This window comes from Trichechus manatus, unplaced genomic scaffold (assembly GCF_000243295.1).
Source record: "Trichechus manatus latirostris isolate Lorelei unplaced genomic scaffold, TriManLat1.0 scaffold00128, whole genome shotgun sequence".
NCBI lineage: Eukaryota > Metazoa > Chordata > Mammalia > Sirenia > Trichechidae > Trichechus > Trichechus manatus.
The window spans coordinates 2,762,288-2,780,482 of record NW_004444064.1 but is presented as its reverse complement, the minus strand read 5'-3'; the positions used below and the strand labels follow the sequence as shown (position 1 = coordinate 2,780,482).

Sequence of the window (18,195 nt, the reverse complement as noted above, 5' to 3'; positions counted from 1 at the left end):
CTCATTTCACCACAGTATTGCTGGTGTAAACTCTGCCTGGTCACTGTCTTAGGCTGGGTTTTCTAGAGAAGCAAAACCAGTGAAGTGTATAAATATATAGAGAGATTTATATCCAGGAAATAGCTCACACGATTGTAGAGGCTGGAAAGTCCCAAGTCTGTAGGTCAGGCTAGAGGCTTCTCCTGACTCACATAGATGCAGGGGCTGGTGAACCCAAGATCAGCAGGTCAGACAGCAGACCTCTGGCTCACAGACTGCAGAGGCTGACAAATCCCAAGATCGGCAGGTAAGACAACAGGTAAGCTGCTAGCTCAAGTCCTGAGAACCAGAAGTCAGATGAACAGGAGTCAGCTGCAGGGTCCAGAATGAGCAAAAGCCAGCAAGCTTTGCCAGAAAGTCCATCTATATTGGATGCAGCCCACACCCCCAAGAAAAATCCCTTTCAACTGACTGGTGACTCATAACTGGTCTCATCATGGAGGAGATTACATTATATCAGATGTCATTATGGAGGTGATTACATCATTACATAGCTGCCAAGCTACATCATAACTGCCAAACTCTGAGAATGATGGCCCAGCCAGGTAGACACACAACCTTAACCATCACACTCACAATACATTATTCTTGTATGTTCTTGGAGTCATTGTACTAATATTTGGCTAAGGATTTTTGTGTCTGCAGTCATGGGAGATATTGGTGTGCAGTTTTTCTCATATCTTTTATCTCGTATCAAATTTTAAAATCAGAGTTATACTGGCTGTATACAATGATTTTGAAAGATTTTATTTTTTGCAAGATTTTATATGAGACTGATGTTATTACTTCTTTGCATGTTTGACAAAATTTACCAGTGCCTGGAGTTTTCTTGGTACTTGGTGGGAAGGTATTTGACAACAAATTCAGTTTCTACAATAGCTAAAGGACTGTTCAGATTTTTTTTTCAGTTTGTGTCAATTTTGGTAAGTCGTATTTTTTATTTGTCCAGTTAGTATAATTTTTTATATGTATTGGCATGAAGTTGGTCATCATAACAATCTTGTATTGTTATTTTAATATCTATAGGGTCTGTAACAATAGCTTTCATAGCTGTTATTTGTGATGTTTGTTTTCTCCTTGATCTAGGTTTTTAAAGTAAAAAATATATATATTTACAGATAACTAACTTTATTTTGTTTTCCTTTATTGTTTGCCTGTTACGTGTTTTCATTAGTTTCAATTCACAATTATTATTTTCTGCTGTATTTGTTTTCTATTGCTGCCATAAAAAATTACCACAAACTTAGTGGCTTAAAACAACACATATTTATTCTCTCATAATTCTGTGCTCCGACACAGGTCTCACTGGGCTAAAATCAAGGTGTTGGCAGAGGTGTGTTCCTTTCTGGAGGCTCTAGGGGACAGTCCCTTTCCTTGCCTTTCTGGCTTCTAGAGGCTGCCTGCATGTCTTGATTTGTGACCTCCTTCCTCTTCCGTGTCAGCAACTCTGCATCTCTCTGAGTCTTCTTGCATGATCACATTTTCTCCCTGACTCAGCTGAGAAAATGTCTCTACTTTTAAGAACTCATGTGATTAGACTGGGCCCAACCAGATGATCCAGGATAATCTCCCCAGCTCAAGGTCTGTAACCTTAGTCATATTGGAAAAGTCCCTTTTGCCATATATTCACAGGTTCCTATTGCACCTGCCTTCCACTTATTTTGGACTTAACATGCTCTACTTTTTCTAGCTTCTTAATATAAAAGCTTGTATCATTAATTTTAGACATTTTGTACTTATTAATATAATTATAAATTTTTTTCTAAGCTCTGCTTTAGTTGCATCCCACAAATTCTGATAGGTAATTTTTCATTATCATTTTATTATGAAAATGTTTTCTAATTTCTCTTGTAATATTTTCCTTTGACCTTTGAGTTATTTAGAAATATGTTTTAATTTCAGATATTCGAGGAGTTCATGATTTTTTTTTTATTGATTTCTAATTTACTTCTATTGTGGTCACAGATATACTCTGTGATTTCAGTCTTTCCAAATTGTTGGATCTTTTTATAGGCCAGGATATGGTCTATCATGGTGTTCTGTGAATACTTGTAAAAAATGTATAGTCTGCAGCTGTTGGGTAAAATATTCTAAGTGGTAATGAGACTAAGTTCGTTGATAATTGTTCACATCTTCTCTATCCTTATTGATATTTGATTTACACATTCTATCAATTGTTAGTAATGGAGTTTCAAATCTACAATTGCAATCTTGAATTTATTTATTCGTTCCTTTATTTTGTCGGTCTTTGTTTTATGTATTTTGAAGCTATGTTCTTAGTAACATACAGATTTAGTATTGTTATGACTTCTTGATAAATTGACCCTTTATCATTGTAAGATACCTCTTTTTATGTATCATAATGCCAGTTGTTTTAAAGTCTGCTTTGTATGATATTAGTTAGCCATTCCAGCTTTTCTGTGATCAGTGTTTGCATGGGCTGTCTTTTCCTGTTGGTTTACTTTTAACCTGTTTTGTCGTTATATTTAAAATATTTAAATATTTAAAATGTTTTATTTTAAAAGTAGCATGTACTTGGGTCTTGCCCTTCTTATGTAGTCTGGCAGTTCATGAATTTTTAATTGGAGTGTCAAATCTATTTACATTAATTGTAATAATTGATGTAGTTGAGTTGAGTTCTGTCATCTTGTTATATGTGTTCCAATGTCCAGTCTATTTTTTTTTATCCTTTTCTCACCTTAATTTTGATTAATCAGGTATTCCTTGATCTTCCGCTTGTTTTCTCTATTTGTCTTTTAGCTGTTCTTTGTTTTTTTTTTTTTGGTTGTTGTTGTCATTTTAAAGATTACAATATACATCCTTATCACAGATCACCTCAAATTTATATTATACCTTTTCATATTTACTAAAGAATTTTACAACATATGCTTTCATTTAACTGCTTCTTGTCAGTTGTGGTCTTATTGCCGTATAATTTACTTCTATATATGTTATAAACCATACGGTATTGTTATTATTTTGTTTTATACAGTCAACTGTGTTTTAAATAAATTAAGAAACAAGAAAAATATCGATCTTTTTAAAATTTTTAATTATTTTGTTGTTGTTGTTGAAAATATACGCCGCAAAACACACACCAGTTAAACAGTTTCTGCATATACAATTCAGTGATATTGATTATATTCTTCAAGTGATGCAACCATTTTCACCCTCCTTTTCTGAGTTGTTCCTTTCCCATTAACATAAAATCACTGGCCCCTAAGGCTTCTATCTAATCTTTCAAGTTGCTGTTGTCAATTTAATCCCATATACATAGTCCTTAAAAGAGCAAAAGACTCAAGGCAGACTTTTTTTACTAGGTAAGCTAGACTATTGTTTGGTTTTAACAAGACTTCAGGGGGATGAAAAATTCCCATCTTTATTTATTAATATATTTTCTATTTGAGGGCACTCTTCTTCCTTCTCATAGATCTGAGTTTCTATCTGACATCATTCTCCTTTAGTTTGAAAATTTTCCTTTAACATTTTTTGTAGTGTGGTTCCACTGGCTGTGAATTCTTTTAGTTTTTATCCATTTGATTTTATCTTTATTTTGCCTTCATTTTTTAACTCTAGATAGAATTTTAAGTTAGAGTTTTTGTTTTTCTCTACTTGTAATTTTTCATTTCATTGTCTTCTGGCTTCCATTATTTTTGATGAAAATTCATCATTGTTTTTTCATTCTTCTGTATATGATGTATCTTTTTTCCATTGCTTTGAAAATGTTTTCTCTGTCTTTGCTTTCCAGTAATTTGCCTATGATGTGGCTATATGTGGCTTTCTTTTTTTACTAAGAGTTCGTTGAGCATCTTTATATTTGTTCATGGATACTAGTCATCAAATTTAGAAAATAATCAGACATTATCTGCAAATATTCTTTCTATTCCAGTCTCTCTTTTTTTGGGTAGGACTCCAAGTATATACATTTCAGACCCTCACCCCTAAACAGGTCTTTGCAGGTCTGTTCTTTTATTTTTAAGTTATTTTTTCTTTCTATACTTGGTTTGAGTAGTTTTTATTGACTTGTCTTGTAGTTCATAGGTTATTCTGTCTGTAGTATACAATCTGCTGCTAAGCCCATTCAGTGACTTGTCTTTTCAGATATTTTATTTTTCAGTTCTAGATTTCCAGTTAGTTTGTTTTTATGGTTTCCGTTTTTCTTTTTAGATTCCCTGATGTACTCACTTTTGTGTCCATTTCTCTTTAATTTTTGAACATATTTATAATAGCTCCTGCTAATCCCAACATCTCTTTAATCTCTGTATTTGTTTTTTGTTGACTGTATTTATTCTTCCAGTAGTGGGGCACGTTGTCCTGCTTCTATATTTGGCTAGTTGTTTTTGTTTGTATGCTCATCATTGTGAATACCACATTGTTAAGAGGATTATGTCGTTTTTCTTTTGATTTTTGTTCTTGCAGGCATGTGGTATTCCAGACCTTGATCATTTCAAGGCTTGGCTTTAGACTTCGTTAAGACAGGTCTTTAGTTGTCCTTACTGTGGGACTTAATATTGCCCCACTCCTAAAGTGTGGCCTTTCTTGGGTCTCAAGTAAATACCCTGGAAGTTCAATGAGGGCTCTCCTTTGTGGCTTGTATGAATTCCACTGTCTTCCAGTACTAGGCAAGCTTTAGAATCTTCATTCATCTGACAACCCCCAAATAGTTTTTTTTATTTGTTTGTTTTTCTGCCATGCCTCATGGAGTATATGCATGCACAGTTTTGCACTTGGCCAAAGTCTTAATACAGATTTTTTGAGCTCCTTCTCTGCTTTCCTCCTGTTTCTGCTGTACTGTCTGTCATATATTCCAGCCACTTCAACAGACCCATGTACTCATTTCTGTTTCTTCTGTCCAGTGAGGCAGCAGATTTCTGCATGTGTTTCATTGCCATATACAGTAATTTGAAAGTGCCCCGAGCCAGAAAGTCAGAGTAAATGAGGAGCTCACCTTATGTGTGTCCCTTCTGTCGAGGTTCACAACTTTGCACTTTGCTGTCCACTACCTGAAAATGTTTGCTTTTTATATCTGATCTAAGTTTTAAGGTTTTTTATTGTTGAATAATAAGCCTGATACTCCTTACCCCATCATGGTTGGAACTGGAAGTCCAAAACCCTGCCATTTCAGTTTTCAGTTGATACTACCATTATGAAGTCAGGATTTACTTTTCTTTTTAAAAATGTATTCTGGTACTATTCAGGAGCCCTCATGGTGCAGAGGTTAAGTGATCAGCTGCTAACCAAAAGGTCGGCAGTTTGAATCCACCAGTGGCTCCTTGGAAACACTATGGGGCAGTTTTACTCTGTCCTGTAGGGTCACTATCAGTTGGAATGAACGCAACAGCAGTGGCTTTGGTTTTTGGTTAGTACTAGTCACATACAAGTTGTAGGAACAGTCACAGAACAGTAGTTATGAACGCCTCTACCAGCCACATTTTGGGTTCTAGATGCTGTTGTTAACTAAAAGGACAGGTTTCTTGGAGAAATATTATACATACAATGAATTTTTTTCCTAAATGTAAGGAAGCTATTGAAGAGACTAAGGAGGTAATTTTAAAAGAACACGTGATCCACTTTGAAGGGACTCTGGCCAAAGATGTGGCATTTTGAACACCAAAAATAATAGGTACCATGAGGAGTTACTGATTAAAGGATATACCATGAGTTTCTGTTTGGAGTGATGAAAACTTTTGGAAATGGATAATGGTAATTGTTTTACAACATTGGGAATGTAATTACTGTCACTGAATTGTACACTTAAAAATGGTTAAAATGGAAATTTTTGTTATGTATTTTTTATCACAATAAAATTTTAAAAATAAGTACTGTAGTAGATTGAAATATATGAAACATACAATACTCTTTGAGTCATAATGAATCTGAATAACAAAAACAGAATAAGTCATTCTTGTCTGGAAGCAAACCAGCTCATTACTTTGATCATTGATAAATAGCATTGAAAAAAATCCAAAATGTATCTGTCTTTTTCTATGTAGATTGTGTTTCAGCATAATCAAATAGTTGCTGAGATAAAGTTCTTATTTATAGAAGCTAATTGTTATATGAAGGACGATAGAATTGGAAAATCACCATTTTGGTACCTTTACTGAAGTAAGAGATGCAGACAATAATCAGTGGTTGTTAACCCATCAGGTAAAAAGGTTCATGAGGAACTTTATAATGGAGGCTTCAGGCTCACATCACGGAACCCACTCATAAATCTTCTTGTTGTTAGGTGCCATCAAGTCGATTCCGACTCATAGCGACCCTGTGTACAGCAGAACGAAACCCTGCCCAGTCCTGCACCATCCTCACATTTGTTGTTATGCTTGAGCCCATTGTTGCAGCTACTGTGTCAGTACATCTCCTTGAGGGTCTTCCTCTTTTTCACTGACTCTCTACCAAGCATGATGTCCTTCTCCAGGGACTGATCCCTCCTGATAACATGTCCAAAATATGTGAGATGTAGTCTCACCATCCTTGCTTCTAAGGAGCATTCTGGTTGTACTTGTTCCAAGACAGATTTGTTCATTCTTTTGGCAGTCCATGGTATATTCAGTATTCTTCATCGACACTGCAATTCAAAGGCGTCAATGCTTCTTCTGTCTTCCTTATTTATAGTCCAGCTTTCGCATGTATATTAGGTGACTGAAAACACCATGGCTTGGGTCAGGCACACCTTAGACTTCAGGGTGACAGCTTTACTTTTTAACACTTTAAAGAGGTATTTTGCAACAGATTTGCCCAGTGCAGTGGGTCTTTTGATTTCTTGGCTGCTGCACCCATTGGTGTTGATTGTGGATCCAAGTAAAATGAAATCCTTGACAACTTCAGTCTTTTCTCCATTTATCATGATATTGCTTATTGGTCCAGTTGTGAGAATTTTTGTTTTCTTTATGAGAATTTTTGTTTTCTTTATGTTGAAGTATAATCCATACTGAAGGCTGTGGTCTTTGTTCTTCATCAGTAAGTGCTTCAAGTCCTGTTCACTTTCAGCAAGCAAGGTTGTGTCATCTGCATAGCGCAGGTTGTTAATGAGTCTTCCTCCAATCCTGATGCCCCGTTCTTCTTCATATAGTCCAGTTTCTCAGATTATTTGCTCAGCATACAGATTAAATAGGTATGGTGAAAGGATACAACCCTGACGCACACCTTTCCTGACTTTAAACCACGCAGTATCCCCTTGTTCTGTTTGAACGACTGCCTCTTGATCTGTGTACATGTTCCTCATGTGTACAATGAAGTGTTCTGAAATTCCCATACTTTGCAGTGTTATCCATAATTTGTTATAATCCACACAGTCGACTGCCTTTGCATAGTCAATAAAACACAGGTAAGCATCTTTCTGGTATTCTCCGCTTGCAGCCAGGATCCATCTAACATCAGCAGTGGTATCCCTGGTTCCACGTCCTCTTCTGAGTCCGGCTTGAATTTCTGACAGTTCCCTGTTGATATACTGCTGCAGCCACTTTCGAATGATCTTCAGCAAAATTTTACTTGCATGTGATATTAGTGATATTGTTTGATAATTTCCACATTCTGTTGGATCCAGAAATGGTTGAATGTTGACCAGTTCTTTTTGGTATAGTGACTCTGTGTAGTCTTTCCATCTTCTTTGATGTTTCCCGTGTTCTTTAACATTTTCCCCGTAGAATCCTTCAGTATTGCAACACGAGGCTTGAATTTTTCTTCAGTTCTTTCAGCTTGAGAAATGCCAAGTGTGTTCTTCTCTTTTGATTTTCTAACTCCAGGTCTTTGCACATTTCATTGTAATACTTTTGTCTTCTCGAGCTGCCCTTTGGAATCTTCTGTTCAGCTCTTTTACTTCATCATTTCTTCCTTTCACTTTAGCTACTCGATGTTCAAGAACAAGTTTCAGAGTCTCATCTGACATTCATTTTGATCTTTTCTTTCTTTCCTGCCTTTTTAATGACCTCTTGCTTTCTTCATGTATGATGTCCTTGATGTCATTCCACAGGTCATTTGGTCTTTGGTCATTAGTGTTCAATGCGTCAAATCTATTCTTGAGATGGTCTCTAAATTCAGGTGGGATATACTCAAGGCTGTACTTTGGCTCTTGTGGACTTGTTCTACTTTTCTTCAGTTTCAACTTGGACTTACATATAAACAATTGATGATCTCTTCTGCAGTTGGCCCCGGCCTTGTTCTGACTGATGGTCCTGAGCTTTTCGATCGACTGTTTCTACAGAAGTAGTCGATTTGATTCCTGTGTATTCTGTCTGGCGAGGTCCACGTGTATAGTTGCCATTTATGTTGGTGAAAAAAGGTATTTCAATGAAGAAGTCACTGGCATTGCAAAATTTTATCATGTAATCTCTCGTGCCCTTTCTATCACCAAGGCCATATTTTCCAACTACCAGTCCTTCTTTGTTTCCAACTTTCAAGTTCCAATCACTAGTAATTATCAGTGCATTCTGTTTGCATGTTAGATCAATTTCAGACTGTAGAAGTTCGTCAAAATCTTCAATTTCTTCATCTTTGGCCTTGGTGGTTGCTGTGTAAATTTGAATAATAGTCATATTAACTGGTCTTCCTTGTATGTGTATGAATATTATCCTATCGCTGACAGTGTTGCACTTCAGGATAGATCTTGAAATGTCCTTTTTGACAATGAATACAACGCCATTCCTCTTGAAGTTGTCATGCCCAGCATAGTAGACCCTGTCATTGTCCAATTCAAAATGGCCAGTACCAGTCCATTTTAGCTCCCTAATGCCTAAGATGGAAACCCTGGTGGCCTAGTGGTTAAGAACTAGGGTTGCTAACCAAAAGGTTGGCAGTTCAAATCTACCAGGTGCTCGTTGGAAACCCTATGGGGCAGTTGTGCTCTGTCCGATAGGGTGGCTAATGAGTCAGAATCAACTTGAAGGCAGCAGGTTTGGTTTTGCTTTTTTAATGCCTAGTATATCTATGTTTATACGTTCAATTTCATTTTTGATGATTTCCAATTTTCCTAGATTCATACTTCATACATTCCACATTCTGATTATTAATGGATGTTTGCTGCTATTTCTTCTCATTTTGAGTCATGCCACATCAGCAAATGGAAGTCCCAAAAGGTTGACTCCATCCATGTCTTTAAAGTTGACTCTACTCTGAGGAGGCAGCTCTTCCCCAGTCGTATTTTGAGTGTCTTCTAACCTGAGGGGCTCATCTTCTGGCACTATATCAGACGGTGTTCCACTGCTATTCATAAGGTTTTCACCAGCTAAGTCTTTTCAGAAGTAGACTGCCAGGTCATTCTTCCTAGTCTGTCTTAATCTGGAAGCTCAGCTGAAATCTGTCCACCATGGATGACCCTGCTGATATCTGAATACTGGTGGCAACGCTTCCAACATCACAGCAACACGCAAGCCCCCACAGTACGACAGACTGACAGATGCGTGAAAAGTGGGTCAACCTGCATTATGTGCCTCATGATATGATACAATAGCAAGTACACCGCACTGACTATGAAGTAGTCGTTGAACTCAAATCTAAACTAAGCCTCTAGATATAACTGATTGTTTACAAACAACACAAAGCCAGAGGACATGTTAAAATATCCTCTGAAAGGAATCAGCCAAATCTAGATGTTGGGAGATCCTAGGACAGAGGAATTTGTTTGTTCAGCAAATAAAATGCATGTGAAAAAGAGTAGAGGCTCTTTCAGAATAAAATATTAAAGAGATATCATAAGAAAAGTCATTCTGTAAACCCTGTTAGGATTATTATTAAACAGAGCAGTTGTAAAAAGACATTTTTGGGACAACTGGAAATTTGAATATAGACTAGGTGTTGGGTGACATAAGGGATTTTTCTTCATTTCGTTGTGTGTGAGCAATGCTTAGTGGCTATGAAAAAATTCTTGTCAGATTGAATGTATACCAAAGACTTTATTGGTGAAATGGCATGATATCTGAACCTGCTATAAAATACTAAATGTCATGATATCTGGAACTTACTATAAAATTCTAGAATATTGGGAAGGGCTAGATGAAACAAATTTAACACAAAATATCAGTAATTATTGAATTTGGGTAATGCTGTTTACTTTTGTAGATTTTAAAAGGTTAAATTTTTAAAAACTCTTATCGCTCTAGTAATTCTTTGTAACAAATTCAAAAGGGGAGCAGTTCACAACAATGACCAGTTAGGGTTCTGCTCGAGGGTCTGTGGGTTGCCTGTTGGTCAGCTGGCCTGGGCTGACTGGGCACGCAGGACTCCAGACTTCCACTTGGTTCAGATCTGCTCTGAGTGTCTTTCATCCTGGGCCCAGGCTAAAGGGGCAGCGGCATGCTTCCCTCATGGTGGTTACAGGGGCACAAAGGGCAAGCCCTCCTGTGTAGGAACCTTTGAGGCCTCCCATTATTCAAGCCGTGTCACCTAGCCCAGGATGGGAGTAGATGTGCAGGAAGTGCACCCCACCCCTGTGGAGCCATGGCTGGGATGTAGAGGTGTTACTCCATAGCGAGAGACAGAGAAAAATAGAAATAATAGTCAACATGATTATAGATCACAATAAGAAAAAGAAGTATTAATTCAAGACTAAGCTGAACTCAAGACACAGAACATTTGCATACTTTAAAGATCATTTTATATTGTTAGAAATACAAAGGGATGTTATGCTAGCAATGTTATGTTAATTTTTCCTTTTATTTTTAATACATTTTGACCTCACATATTTTAATACTTGCTCTTTTGCGGAAACATGTTCTTTGTATCAGTATAACCATCTTTGCTTGACTTTCTGTCCTTATTGTTTCTTGATCCATAAATGCTTTCCTTTTTGGAATTCTCGTGAAAGGAAATTGAACCATATATATATATCTAGTTTTTCTTTCTCTCGTCCCCCCCCTTTTTTTTTTTTTTTTAATGCAACTGCTTCTCTACCTCCTTGTCTGAGTTCAGGGATGTTTTCAGATTTTTTTTTTCCAAACACCCACTACAAGAGCAAGTGCTGTTGTGTTGCGTATTGTCAGATTCCTGGGTTTATTGAAGGCAAACACGAGTCTTTAAGGGAATTAAACATTAGCCAGGGATTTCTACGGGAACGGGAAGTAGAGGATATTCTGTGCTTGTCTGAAACACAGGCTAGGGAAGCAAGAACAGCAAGGTGCACACATCAGAAAATAACCCTTATTTTGGTGTTTCTGGGGAATAAAAAAGGAGCAAGAGTGGTGAGGAGAAAGGTGGGAGGAATGGGTGGGGCTGTGCCGCGCAGGGCTCTGTGTGCAGAGCACCGGAAAGCCAGATCATCTGGGTTTGATTCCTGGCTCTACCTCTCACTAGTTTTGCAAATGCGTTTACTTAAGTCACTTAAGCAAATTAAGGCTTAACTTCTCTGGGCTTCAGTTTCAGAGAATAGTAGTTATCTGCTCGTTAAAAGAGTTAATACACATTGAGTGCTTAGCAGAGTGCCTGGCATGTAGTATGGGTATTTGCTATTATTGTATGTATTTCATTGACTGCCTTTTAAGCTGCATGTCTTGTGTACCTGCCACTCATTTAGCCGGCCTACCCCCTTAAGTCTTCCCAAACAGAGGTGTCAGAGGAGTAGCATGGTTAACTAGCTGTGATAATTCAGGGGTGGGAAGGAGCGTTTCTGTCTTGAAAAATGTGGGATGGCTTTATAAATGTGGTAGGCTTTGAGCTGTGTTCTAAAATGTTAGAAGCCGAGGCAATAGATGAAGCAAAGTGTATCAGTTATGCTTTGCTGCATAACAAACAACCTCAGAATAGCAGTGACTCACCTGAGTAAGGCCGTGCATTTGCCTGTCAGCTCACTTGACTCTCCAGGTCTTGTCCTCCTTGTACCAGTAGCTGCCTGAGGCATGTTCTTCTTCAGGGAATAGGAGAGACGCAAGAGAAAAATACCACACCCACCAGCATGTGGGAAGCCTCTGCTTGTATCATGTCGGCCCACATTCCAAAGGCCAAACATCATTAAACCACACATCAATGGGTGGGAAAATATGTTCCTCTTGTAGTTGGAGAAACTGCAAAGGGCACATGGCAGGGAGACAAGAGGGTTGATAACGTTAGTTTCCTAGGGTTGCCGTAAAAAAATACCACAAAGTGGGTGACTTTAAACAAGAGAGATTTATTGTCTCTCTCTGTTCTGGAGGCTGCATGCCTGAGATCAGGGTGTCTGGTATGTTGATTCCTTCTGGGGGCTCGGAGGGAGGCTTGGTTCCATGCCTCAGTCCTAACTTCTCATAGGTCCAGGCGTTCCTTGACTTGCAGCGCAGTGGCACATGATGGCCTTCCTCTGTCTTTCTGACTCTGGGTCTCTTCTCCGCTTTTATAAGGATACCAGTCATGTAGGTTTAGGACCCACTCCACTCCAGTATGACCTCATGTTAACCTTACTGATAACATCTTCAAAGACCCTATTTCCAAACAGGGTTACACTTACAGGTACAGAGGTTAAAGACTTCAACACATCGTTTTGGAGGATACAATTCAATCCATACCAGGTAGAGAATTGGGACCAGTGATGTAATCCCACATACCAAGTAATGGAAATAGAAATTCAGAGTAGGTATGGTCAGCAGGAAGTGGCTCAAGTAGGCTGACAAGCAGGGTTCATGAAAGTAGGTGACAGTAGGTCAGGAAGGTAGGTAGGGGACAGATGGTGCACAGTCCATTTGGGAGGTTTGACTTGACCCCAAACATACTGAAGGAGGGAAGGAACTGTCCTAATCTGTCTGCCTTTTATTTCCTCTTCTCACCTTCTGGTGCTGACGAGAAGTCCGGTACTGTGCTGAATGAGCGTGGTGAGAGTGGATACTCTTGCCTTGCCCCTGAATTCCGAAGGAGACCATTCAGTTTGTCACCATGAAGAAAGATGTTAGCTGTAGTGTTTTTGTAGGTTTTTTTTTATCAAGTAGAAGTTATTCTCTATTCCTAGTTTGCTGAGAGTTTTTGTCATGAATACTATATTTTTTTTCAAATGCTTTCCTTGCATCAGTTGATATAATCGTGATTTTTCTTCTTTAATATGTTAATAGGGTAAACTACATTGATTAATTTTTTTAATATTGAGTCAGTTTTGCATCTCTGGTATACCACTTGGTCATGGTATATAATTCTTTTTTTATATGTTGCTGGATTGTATTTGCTAATATTTTGTTGAGGATTTTTGCCTCTATATTCATAAGGAATATTGGTCTGTAGTTTTCTTCTTCTGTTCTGTCTTTTTTATGGGTTTAGTATCAGAGTGATACTGGCTTCAAAAATGAGTTGGGTAGAGTTTCTTTGTCTTATATTGTTTGTAAGAGATTGTGTAGGATTGATGTTAATTCTTCATTAGATAGTTGGTAGAATTTTTCAGTGAAATCACCTGGGTCTAAAGATTCCTTTTTCAGGTTTTTAAAAAAGTGTTTTAAACTGTGAGTTAGTTTTTTTTTTAATAGTATCCAAAACCCACTGCCATCAAGTTGATTCTGAGTCATAGTGACCCTATGGGACAGAGTAGAACTACCCCATAGGGTTTCCAAGGCTGTAAATCTTTATGGAAGCAGACGGCCACATCTTTCTCCCAAGGAGCAGCTGGTGGATTCAAACCACCAACCTTTTGGTTAGCAGCCAAGCACTTTAACCACTGCACCAGCAGGACTCCTTTTTAATAGTATATGTATTAAAAAACAAAAACCCGCTGCCGTTGAGTCTATTCCGACTTATGGGGACCCTATAAGACAAAGTAGAACTGCCCCATAGGGTTTCCAAGGAATGGCTGGTGGATTCATACTACCCACCTTTTGGTTAGTAGCCAACCATTTAACCACAGCATCACTAGGGCTCCTTTAAATAGAATAGGGTTATTCAAAATAACTATTTCATACTGGGTGAGTTTTAGGGGTGGGAAATGTCTTAGACTGTCTTGGTACCACCTCTTTGCTGCTAGGTGAGAGCGGAAATTCAGCTCCCTGTTCAACTTTGCTCACCAAAATCCACTGCCATCAAGTAGATTTGATTCCAACTCATAGCATCCCAGTAGGACAGAGCAGAACTACCCCATAGGGTTTCCAAGGCTGTAACCTTTACAGAAGCAGACTGCCACATCTTTCTCCCATAGAGTGGCTGATGGGTTCAAACCGCCGACCTTTAGGTTAGCAGCCGAGTGCTTAACCACTAAGCAACCAGGGCTCCTCACTCAGTCCTGCTGACACTGTGGGAGTCGGGTCGGGGGAGGGTGGACAATTTATCCTTTGGTGTTTGGCTAGAGTAGGGTGGATATTATCAGAAAGTTTTTTTGTTTTGCTAGGCTGCCCTTTTTCTGGTCCTTTGGCTAGAGGGAGTAGGCTTTGTTTGTTTTTGTCTATGCCTGTTGGTGGTTGTGAGTTGCAGGATTCTCCAGTGCTCTATTTGGGATACAAAGGCGGCAAAAAGAAAACCCCGGGGAACTCACTGCCGTGTCATTTCTCAAGTCCTGAGGTCCCTAGGCAGTCTACTTTTCTCCTCTCCACCTTTTAGCTTCTTCCTATGTTTGATTGTTATATTATATGTAGAATTTTTTAGTTGTAAGAGAGACAACTAGTGATGAATGGGGTTATTTCATCTTGGTCAGAACTGGAGGTCCTCCCTCACGTTTTGGAAGATATTTTCCTAGGTATAGAATTAAAGGTTAGTAGCTTTTTGTTTTTGTTTCATTACATTAGGGATGTGTCTCCCTCGTCTTCTAACTTACATAGTTTTTGCAGAGAAGTCGACTGTAATTCTTACATGTGGTCCTCTCCGTCATGTGTCTTCTTCTTTCCCCCTCTGGTTGTGTTTAAGTTTTGCTTTTTATTACAGATTTTCAGCAATTTATGATTTGACTTGGTGTGGTTTTCTTCATTTTTCTTTTACTTGGAGCTAATTGAGCTCATTGGACTTGTGGATTTATTGTTTTCCTCACATTTTAGCATCTTCCTATGTTTGATTGTTGTATTATGTCCAGGATTTGTTCAGATATTCTCTCTATCCCTACTTCCCTCTCCCCTCCCCGTGTTTATTCTGCTTCTGGGACTCCCTATTACACAGGCCATTGATGTTCGTTTCTTTTCTTTCACTCTTTGTTCTCTCCGTGTTTCATTTTGTATAGTTTCTCTTACCAGGCCTTCATGTTCATTAATACTTTCTTCAGTTCATATAATGTGCTTTAGTCTCATTCTATAATTTTTATTTCAGAAATTGTAATTTTCATGTCTAGAAATATGATTTGGGTCTTTTTTTATCTTTCATTTTTCTTGTCATCATGATCATACTTTAGCATATGCAGTATGCTTATTGTCATTTTAATATCCTTGTCTTTTAATTTTATGTATGTCTTTTCTTGATCTATTTTAAATAGTTTTTCTCCTGATCTTATAGCTCTTCTTCTTTGCATTCTCATTATTTTTTATCCAATACCAGATATCATGTGTTGGCTTTTATGGTATCCATTTAAATATTGTTTAGCTTGCTTTTGGAACACTATTAAATTACTTGCAATTGGTTGGATCTCTTCCAGCCTTGCTTTTAATCTTTGTTAGGATATTTCCAGAGTAACCTTTAGTGTAGGGCTAATTTGGTCCCTAAAGTGATGTATTTCTGAGGCCTACCTGATACTCAGTGTACTAGGAGCTCTTTTCACTGTGACTAGTGTGTGCTCTAGGAATTGTTTCCTGCCTTCTCCTTTCTTTTTTTCTTTGTATGGTATTGGGTATTCTCCTCACACTCATATACATATCAGTACTCAGCTGTCATGGATTGAATTGTGTCCCCCAAAAATACGTGTATCAATTTGGCTAGGCCATGATTCCCAGTATTGTGTGAATGTCCACCATTTTGTCATCTGATGTGCTTTTCTTATGTGTTGTAAGTCCTGCCTCTATGATGTTAATGAGATGGGATAGGCAGAAGTTATGCTAATGAGACAGGACTCAGTCTTCAAGACTGGATTGTGTCTTGAGCTAATCTCTTTTGAGATATAAAAGAGAGAAGCTAGCAGAGAGACAGGGGGACCTCATGCCGCCAAGAAAGCAGCACCAGCAGCAGACTGCGTCCTTTGGACTCGGGGTTCCTGTGCAGAGAAGCTCCTAGTCCAGGGGAAGATTGATGACAAGGCCCTTCCTACAGAGCTGACAGAGAAAGCCTTCCCCTGGAGCTGACACCCCTGAATTTAGACTTCTAGCCTACTAGACAGTGAGAAAATAAACTTCTGTTTGTTAAAGCTATCCACTTGTGGTATTTCTGTTACAGCAGCACTAGATGACTAAGACATCAGCCAAAAACTAAAGGGGGCCATTCTGCAGACATTCTGTGCAGCTCCACGCTTTCTGATATTTTGCTGTGCAAATAAGATTCAGATAACAGCCATCTTGGCCACCTGATACTCCAGTCTCTGTCTTCAACTCGACGAGACCACCAGGCTCTTATGGGATCCCCTTCTTGCCCTGTACCCTAGAAACTCTCTCCAGGAATAAACTTTGGCAACTGCTGGGTCACCTCATTTATTTTGCTTCTTTCTTAGGTTGCTATTTTGTGCTTCCTGTGATCTAATATCTGAAAAACATTCTTTCCTATGTTGTGTCTTCTTTTCTACTTGTTTAAGGCGAAAATATAAATCCAGATTTCATCATAGCAGAAATTTGCTTCATCATAGCTCAAATTTGTTTTCATCCCTGAAGGATGTTTTTACTGCATGTGGAATTATGGTTCAACAGTTGTTTTCCAGTACGATAGATGTTTTCTGTCTTCTGCCTGCCATTGTTTCGGATGAGAAGCTAAGATACATTTGAATCAATGGTCCTCTCTTTATAACTTGTTGTTTTACTCTGACTGTTTTCCAGATTTTCTCTGTCTTTGGATGTGCTCAGGTGTGGTTTTCTTTGTATTTATCTTGCTCATATTTACTGAACGTTTTTAATTTGTAAATTTATGTTTTTTGCCCAATTTTGAAAATTTTCAGCCAATCATTTTTGTTATTTTTTTTTTCTGTTTTTGCCACATATTCTCTCTCCTCTCACTCTGGGACTCCAATTACATGAATGTTAGACCTTTGTTAAAATTTTCACACAGATCCCTAAGGCTTTGCAATTTTTTTTTTGTTTTATTTTACTTTTCCTTTTTTAAGTCTTTCTTTTTTTTTTTTCCACATTGGATAATTTCTGTTGATCTATCTTCAAATTCACTGACTCTGTATTCTACCAACCCCAATTTACACTTAAGTTCATCTAGTTCATTTTTTATTTCTGATATTTTATTTTTCTCTTCTCAAATTTCTATGTTTCCTGTAGTAGTCTGAATAGTCTTACTACAGAGCGCAGAGCCATGTGCCAAAAAAGCAGAATCTCAAGCCACAGAGGATAATTCCCAGACCTTGAAACCTAATGGAATTTTTCTTGCTGGAATTCAAAATTGTTTGGGACCTGTGACTTTTTATTCCTTCCGTTTTTCTCCCTTTTGGAATGAGCATATCTATAACTGTCATATAATATGCATGCCTCACCATGATATTTTGGGAACAGATACTTTGTTTTCCAGTTTTGCAGGTCCACAGATGGACACAAATTTTTCCCCTGGGTGGATCACATGCAGAGTCTCACCCATACCTGATTTAGATGATGAAATTTGGGAATTTTGAAATGATGGTATTTAGATGACATTTTGCACTTGAATTAATGCTGTATTGGGTTAAGACTTTTGGGGATGTTGGGATAGAGGGAATGTGTTCTGCACTGGGATGGATGTAAGTCTTGGGGATTAGAAAGTGTACTGTAGTAGGCTAAATAATGGACCCCAAAGGATATGCGCTTCTAATCCCTGGGACCGGTATATGTTACCTTATTTGGAAAATAGATGTGATTAAGTATCAAGATTATCCTGGATTATCTGGGTGGGTCTTAAATACAATCACAAATATTCTTATAAGAGAGAGGCAGAGGGAGATTTTAGTCACACAGCTATGAGAAGACTATGTGAAGATGGAGCAGAGAGAGTTGAAGATGCTGGCCTTAAAGTTGGAGTGAAAAGGCCACAGCAAGGAATGATGGCAGCCACCAGAAGCTGGAAGAGACAAAGAATGGATTCATCCCTAGAGCCTCTGGAGGGAGCATGGCCCTGCCAACACTTTGGTTTTGACCCAGTAATGCTGATTTCAGACGTCTGGCTTCCAGAACTATGAAGGAACAA

At 38.2% G+C, this 18,195-nt stretch overlaps 1 protein-coding gene across 1 annotated transcript in view; it reads left to right on the top strand.

The window, feature by feature from the left end:
- Nucleotides 1-654: 654 nt before the first annotated feature.
- PCBP3 (poly(rC) binding protein 3) overlaps nt 655-18,195 on the top strand; it is a 187,442-nt gene continuing 169,901 nt past the window's right edge. The window contains exon 1 of the mRNA XM_023739057.1: nt 655-1,620. The gene's annotated coding sequence lies outside the window, so the exon portion shown is untranslated. The remainder of the gene's footprint in view (nt 1,621-18,195) is intronic.